The sequence below is a fragment of the Morone saxatilis genome, unplaced genomic scaffold (assembly GCF_004916995.1).
Source record: "Morone saxatilis isolate NCDOM2014 unplaced genomic scaffold, NCSU_SB_2.0 Contig23, whole genome shotgun sequence".
In the NCBI taxonomy this organism is placed as follows: Eukaryota; Metazoa; Chordata; class Actinopteri; family Moronidae; genus Morone; species Morone saxatilis.
In genome coordinates, this window is record NW_023339796.1 from 20,939,699 (window position 1) to 20,948,349 (window position 8,651).

The 8,651-nt window shown below is 38.8% G+C and overlaps 1 non-coding gene across 1 annotated transcript; it reads left to right on the plus strand.

Moving 5' to 3' along the window:
• Nucleotides 1-2,560: 2,560 nt before the first annotated feature.
• Nucleotides 2,561-2,632, plus strand: trnaq-cug. Its single transcript has one exon. It is a non-coding gene; the product is annotated as a tRNA-Gln (tRNA).
• Nucleotides 2,633-8,651: the final 6,019 nt, after the last annotated feature.

The following is an 8,651-nucleotide window of genomic DNA, read 5'->3' on the forward strand; positions in this document are numbered from 1 at the left end:
TACATATATATATATCATATATATCAATATATTCAAGGTTCATTCAATATATTCAAGAATTCATTCAATATATTCAAGGTTAATTCAATATATTCAAGAATTCATTCCATATATTCAAAGATTTCATCTCGAGTTATAATTCAAAGATTTGCATTTCCTGAACGGCGGCCATTGCCAGTTTATATACAATATATAGCACATACACACATTGTGTATAATACTTTATCAACACATATATATAATATTATATCAATCAAATCCAAATTCAAGTTTATTGTTATAGCCCCCTTTTAAATTGGCCGAAAAGGTACCCAAGTGCTTTTTTTACGAACAAAGCCATAAAAGCGAATACATAACACATTACAGAACATACAGCATTACCCAAGTGTAAAATGTGGCTGTTTAGTTGGTGCAGCGGCTGCAGGATTTTAAAAGGCCTTTCCGGAAATGCATGGGAAGGTTAGCAGACAGGGAAGGAGGACACCTAAGAGGACATATATATAATTCTATCTACATTATAAATTTTATACACATATAGCATGAGCAGTATACACATATACATACATTAACACACATATACTTTACACAATTACACATATTCATCGGGATACATATCAATATTAATATTACACGCAGCACATATATACGTAATTATACACGACGACTTAGGTTTTGCTAGATAATCCTCATTCCTCCTCAACCATTTACCTCTTCCAGGCAGGGTGACAGGTAGAGCCAACAACAGACTCTGCCGTCTGTTCAGTCTGTTGGCGTAATCAATGTAATCAATGCAGTTTACATAAACTGATGGAATGTGAAATCAACAATGTGTTTGAAAGATGCAAAGGTTATAATTATTCTACAAATACATCTGTTTGTCTGCTTTTCTCAGGTCAGTTATATTACATATTCAGATATCCCTACATCAACTGTCTCTCTTCTTGTACACATGTGAAGTACACCTGGATGAAGACCCCTAATGTCCATTTAGAATGCAAAATGAATTGTAATTCAAGATGAATATAAATAAAGGCATTTTGAATTTTCTTCAGTCCTGTCATGTTTTCTATTTTGTCACACAGCTCAGGTTTGAAGGAGAGATAAAATGTGAATCAAGCACAGAGGACAGTACATTGTTTACACTAATGATACAAACACTGTAAGACACTCTACAAATGTAACAGATCAAATAGTTACATCAAAAAGCTTCAATGTTCATTATGGATCATAAAAGTGTGTTTCAAAAAAATATAGTGTGCCATATGCACTCCTGCCTTTGTATCAGCCAATGAATGTACATGTTATCGTGCTATGTATTTATAGTAGTCAGTAAGCTAAGCTTACTCCACTGTGTCTCCATAACTTGATGTCATTCACATTCATTAACAATACAATAACATGAAACCCTTTCAAATGCAAACATTGTGTTGGCTCGTACCTCTACAGTCTGTACATTTATGTTGTACAATAATCAGTCTACACAGTTATGTTTATAATGCCTATGTGCAGACATCAAACACGTCAGTAATGTCAATCACTAACAGGATCAGGTTTCAGGTGCGCTGTCACCAGTTATGTTTTTTTAATTGTGTTAAGGTGCGTTTTAATCTCTTATGGCTCTCCAACAATGATTTGGTCAAGCAGGCTAGTCTTATCACTGTCTTAGCCTTACCATTATCTTCTATAGCACAGCTGTTTTCATTTAATTTAGGTGTCAGCTGTGCAGTGCATTTTGCTGTTACTGGTTGTTTTAAAGCAGCATGTTTTTATTTCTTTAATTCACCACTGACATTACATCATGTTACATTTGATTGCGATTGGAAGGTCCGCTTTGATCATCTTACATGCATATATATATATAGGAAATAATGTATATATTTTTACATGGTTAGATTGTTAAATGAGGTGAATCAAATATTAAACCAAAATAATTAAATAACAATTAACTTACATACCTTTCACCTGGAGGAAGAACGGAAACAGCTTTATGTTCAGCCTGTTTTTGAACTTTGTTATCCTAACTGAAGCGAGTATTTTAATTTTTTTGAGCCTAGACTTTTTATCTACTGCCTTCATGTAGTTTTAGGATTCAGTTGCTTTGCAGAAAATAGGTTGAACACATAGACTGTACAATTACATGACCACTGACAACAGGAAAATTCTTTTACAAGTTCATTCATTAGCAATGGCACTTTTTGTCCTTATGCATTTAGATACAAGCATTTACTTTTTTTTAATCACTTTTACAGGTATACCTCTAGGTATACAAGTATCAACACAAATTGTAGATTTAATTTTATGTTCTTATCTTATGTACTATGTTTAGGCTGAACATGTGAGTGAAATATCTCATCCATAATGGGAAAATACTCAGATATCCAGTCACAACATAAACCGAATCCGCAGGACTGTAACTACCATTTAATTATTGGCCCTTCTGGCTCGACAGTTAGAATTTCATACATTCAGTGATGGATAGGAAACTGACTGACTACAATCTGGGGCATAACTGTCCAGCTACACCCCCCGTCTGTGACTGCAAGTGAATACCATGTGTGCCGGTTCCATGGTGTAATGGTTAGCACTCTGGACTCTGAATCCAGCGATCCGAGTTCAAATCTCGGTGGGACCTGCTTTTCAGGACAAGGTTTAGTGAAATGAAGGAAGAATTATTCCTCAACTACCGACAAACAATATATTGTAAGCATATCAATAAAAATGCATAATGAAAACAACTACTCATAGTAAAATACTAATGGGGAATGTCCATAAAATTTAACACATTAATGCGTTAATTTTTTTTTTTAAATGATGAATCTGCGTGGTCTTTTAGTGCAAATGACGACGGCACTTAAAGGTCACCGTACATTCAGTGCTATTCAGTACTCATAGGAATAAAGAGTAGATTTTGGTTTCACTGTCAGCTGAAAACCTTGTATCCCCAGTTTGGGATAATTATGACGTGTTTTTTTTGCTCAAAATGTAAAAATTCAGTTTTTGTTTAGTTTTATTTTATTCTCTAATAGGGATTTTATTTGCTAACATATACTATTTTGTCACAGCCTGCTGAAAATCTTCCAATATTGATTATTAACCTGGTCTCAGATCAGTTGCAGCAGTACATGCTCCTACAAGCTGAGAACATTCTCCAATAACTGAGACAAACCAAAAATGATTGATGACCGCTCTAAACCAAGACTGCTTAGATGCAAAACTGTACTCGACTGAAGTGAATAAATGTTGTTGGCTATTTTTCTCATTTGGTTTAAGAATTTTGGTGAAAATAAACTAATTTGCATATTTGGAACCATGGAACTACGCATACAAACATTTGGATTGTAGACGTGATACTCTAGAACCTTTTTACTCAGCACAAGTGGACAGAGAACAAGAGTTGAATCTCAAACTAAATCAACCTCTGGACGAGTTAAACCAACTCAACCAACTGGAAATCTTTAGTGACACAGGTAAACCACTGTTTGTTGCTCCCTGATATACAGAAATGTGTTAGAAAATGTGTCAGTACAAAGTGTAGTTAGTCCATACTCAGTTTGACTGCTGTTTAAATGATTATGTAATGCAGTTGCATTGAATCTGCATGTGTGTGTCAAATCCAAATGTATCTTACATTTATGAACTTGAACTTAAGTCCCTGCAGCTGCTGGGGAATGCTTCAGTTTGGATCAGATCTCAGACACACAGCTCCACACTGAGCTGTTTAAACATGACAAAATCACATAGGCAAAGGGACTCGAAGTAACCTGTTCTTCTCTTTACCCATGTTTCCTTTGTCATGCTCTCTTAAGACTGACCATAACTTCAAACCTAACCCTAACCTTACCCCTACCACACCTATATACCCCTATCCTTTACGCTAAGCTCTGCACCGACTGGCAAGATGTATTTGTACAGTTCATCAGATAGCTCATCATCCAGTTCATCTGACAGCAGCCGCTGCCCCAGCATTCTCCATGCTATGTACCCGCTCCCCAGCAACTATAAGCTGGTGTCATTTCTGGGTGAGGGAGGCTTTGGAGATGCAATCAAATGTGTCAAAAAGGACACCAATGAGACTGTTGCTGTAAAGGTCCCTCACTACGGCTGCAGCTTCAAAGCTGAAGTAAGTCCCTTTAGTCATCAGAATGTTCATATTACTTTTATCTATCTCTATCCTCTATAACCACCCGCACCCCACCCCACCCCATCCCCCGCAGTACACCTCACCGCCCACGCGCCACCCACCTACGCCGCCCCAGCTACAGCCCACCCAACCGAAAAAGAGACCGCCCCACCTACGACTATCCGACCACGAGCCGCGCTACTATTTATCTATCTCTCTCTCTATATATATATATATATATATATATATATATAAATATAATAAAGTTGTGAACGTGTCAACAAGTAAGCATTAAACTTATACTGTGTTATCTCTAGTTGACTCTACTGAACTTCCTCATGGAGAAGAACCTGGACAAGTGCAACATTGTCAGGTTCATTGATTTGCTCAAGCTGGAGGACGAGAGAACCGGTCTGGCCTTCGAATTGCTGGATGAGAATCTAAGCAACCTTTTCTTTCAGAGGAACTTTACCCCTCTGTATTTACATGAAGTCAGGAGTGTAGTCCAACAGGTATGGATACAGTTGGCATTAGACGCAACACTAAAGTCAAAGAGTTATATCAGCATTGCTCCATTTTCTGAATTTCACTGATGACTGATCTCTGTACTTGCAGATGGCCACGGCATTAAATGCCCTGAAGATGGCTAGAGTGATCCATTCAGATATAAAGTTAGACAACATCATGCTAGTGGATCGCAACGTGCAGCCCCTCACAGCAAAGCTCATTGACTTTGGATTGGCTTTTCCAGCGTCTTTAGTGAAGCAGGGTGCCATTCACCAAACGATGCCCTACAGGTGAGCTACACAGAAACATAAATCATTTATAGTTTGTAGGATATTTCTGCCATCAGCTTAAACATGACAGTCTTCCTCATCCTGTGTTCTACCTTTGTTTCATCTTCAGAGCTCCAGAAATTATTTTGGGACTTCCAATTTCAGAGGCCATCGACATGTGGTCTCTGGGTGTTGTGATGGCGTTCTTGGTGCTTGGCGACGCTCTCTTCCCTGGGGAAACTGAGTATGATACAGTAAGTCATTTACTGCCCCCTTTTTCCTTTCTTCATATAAGATCTAGCACTGCTGGGGGACTGGCCTCAAATTGTAGTAACGGGTATTGCTGTATACACGTTTCTGTGCACCGATCCGGTGCCACATAATATATTAGCCTTGAAATGGGAACCTGCTGCTTCATAACAGTGTCTTGTAACCTTTTTCAATAGCATGACAAACTAACTGGGGAAACAATGCTCTATTGTTGATATTGTCTGAAAGTTTTGGTGCAGTTACACTACCTCAGATATGGTACCCTACTTTAGGAAATATAAACTGCAACTTTTCCTAAATATAATGCAAAACTGGTCAAATTAACAAGAAATTAACATAACTTTAGGTTTGTGATATTCGGTACTATGAACACATTCTGGTTGATACCAAAAGTATTGAGGTTTGATACCCAGCCTCTATGGGGTACCTTTGAAATTGACACTTTGAATTCCCCCTCTGCACTTCCTTCCTGAAAAACAGTTCATCTTTAATGGTCACCTCACCTTTGACTAGTGTGGACATAACCAGTCACAGACTGTTACATAATCCTATGTTACATGAAGTAACATATTTGGTGTGCTGTCTGTATTTATATTTTGGAAGCATTTCTGGCAGATGTAAAGAAATTTGTACTTTGAAAGATGCTATAAATTTGTGTTCTGTCTTCAGATACTATACATAGTGGATCTCCTGGGTATACCTCCAGAACATCTTCTGAGTGCTGGGATATACTCAGACAAATATTTCATAAAAACATTTTCTGGTCGCTGGAGACTAAAGGTAAACAAGGTCCTCCTTCACATTCTCTATAGTTTTCTACTAGTTAATCAGTTAAAGTGATGAAAAGCTGTCTGAAATTGACCTTCTTTTAGACACGCAAGGAGTACTGGAGAAGAGGCACACCTCGCACCAACTACAGGGCCTACCAGTTCCACAAACTGGACGAAGTGGAGATGGTAGGTGTTTAAGTAGATTGTGCAGTAGCTGCTGAAGACCTTCCTCTTTCTCTGATTCTCTTTATATGCATCTTTACTTACTCCTGTTCTAATTGTCCTTTGTTTCCCACATTAGTTGCCCCTGGAGAACCTCAATAAGGTGGAGCCCGATGAAAGGAAGGAGTGTATTGACCTGCTGAAGGCAATGCTTTTGATGAATCCCAGTGAGAGGATTACACCCGGTGAAATCCTCGCTCATCCGTTCATCACAAGGGGCACCATCCATCATAGCTCTGAGTAAGTGTCAGGAGTCTTATTGAGAATTCTTTATTTTATTGCTAGGTTTCGACTACTCAATTTCTTTCTACAACAGTTCCATTGTTTTCTTTGTGCTAAGAATACGATGACCAGACCTCCTGGCTATTCCGGTATGTCCCAGTCTCCCAAGTTCCAACAAACACACTAAATAGTCCCAGTTTTCACCACAATTAAAAGAATAATTGTAATATTATACTTGTTTCAGCACTTTCATGATCTGTCCCACTCATTATTACCAAACCCCGTATTCCAAACTGTTACTCTCTGTAAGTGTCAATCAATCAGTGTGTCATTGTCAAGGCTGTACCCTATGAGTCATAGGTAAGCATCATCTTTCTGACAGTATGCTAACAGTTAGCTGTCTAAACTAAACTAAGGAAAGAGAAACATAACAAGCTTAGAGTTGTATATGTGGGTGTAAAGTATCTAAAAAACCCTAACCCTAACCTGTTGAAACCAAATTTCAGGCAAGTGTAAACCTATTGAGATGTCACTCATTGGTTTGTGGAGTACTGTTTTGAAGTCTCACAGTCGGCAGTTGTTTTTTTGCAGCCAGCAGTGGTGACGTACTGAGTTGAGTTACTCTCATTGGCTGTGCTTAGTCTCAACTCGTCCATTAAAGGAAACAATAGTGGCTAACCAGGTCACACACTTTCCTGCATTACAGATAAACAGATTACATTTGACTGGTCCAAATGTAATTAGAGATGTCTTCCAGTACTGTTCTGACTTACAAATTTGAATAGTGGCATACTGCCGTTCCTGACAATGAATATTACAGTGTGACATTCTTTTAGCAGCAGTGAAACTTTAGAGTTAAGCAACCCCAAGACAACTGAACCAGCAATCAACAGGACAAAAGAACCTGAAACCAACCAGGCAGCTGAACCACAAACCACCCAGGCAGTTGAGATCAACAAGAGCAAGGCTGTGGACTGGTACGTTCTGACTCATTAATTCACTCCTTTCCTTCCTTCAAGATGGTGTTGGCTTTACTTCACAGACCCAGAGGTTCTGTTCACTAATTATATACTGTCAATGGTTTCAGCAGAGCTTGGCAAAAACCCACCTTACATTACTCCATTGCCTCCTCTTTAGCACCCCTTACATGTTGTTTAATTTAATTGTCTGTTCACAATAAATTGTTTTTTTGTAGTTTAGGCAACATGTATCACTTTCCTAAGAAATAGAACAGATTGAAGAGTTCCTAGTCAGCTGTCTGTTGTACATTTAATGAACTGGTATGTGTCTTAATTTCGCAGCTCAAATGGATTTCATGAATCACCACTTTATCCAGGTGTTATCTCGGTGCAGTCTGCACCACCTGAACACTGTCTGAGGTGGGATGAGGACAGCTCGGAGCAGAGTGAAACCAGGTGAGATGAATGGAGAAGTTAGGCCACCATTGGAGCAGATTAGGAAGTGTGTCTACATCATCATGTCAGCAATCATATATATTAACTGTGTGTGTGTGTGTGTGTGTTTGTTTTAAGCTCTTTGGATAGCCTGGAGGACCTCTCCGACAGTGGTCCAGTGGAGTACTCTGAGGAGGTTGAAAGTGAACTCCCTCTTCTTCTGCTTTTATCTGAGGATTGTAGCTTTGAGCAGGAGCACACAGAACTCACTGACACCAAATCTGGTAGGAAATGCTCTCCTCCACTTGTGTCTGAATTGTTACAGCTCTTTCAAATTGTTGTTAAATCTAGCGAGGACAGTTGAGGCATTTGATGTGCTTTGGATTTTCAGATGACACAGACCCTGAGAAGAGGAAGGAGAAGGGAAAGAGGAATTGCTTCAAGTGCTTCTTCTGCTGGATGAGGACACTCTGCATCTGTGTCAGCGCCAACAATGACGAGGGCTAACAGCACTGTGAAGGTTTTCCAGCACAACATCTCACAAATACAGAGAGAAGTTGTGCTGTAAAACTTTCATAGTTGTTGAGGGCAGCTCTGTTCCCTTCTGTGTGGAGTTGCATTCTCTCCCTGTGTCTGCGTGGGTTTAAGTTAGGTTGATGAAACCATTCAATAAATACTTAAAAAAAATACGATCTGTTTCATGATATCTAAAAAAGCAAGGGCAACCACAAACATATTATATATATACCTGTCTTTTAATGCCAGGAGTTCTTATCATGTATCACATTCAGTAACTAGTTGTGACATCACAAATCCTGCTGGTCACCCGACCCTTAAAATCAGATGTTCAGTGAGCACAAAGAAACTTTCCACTTTC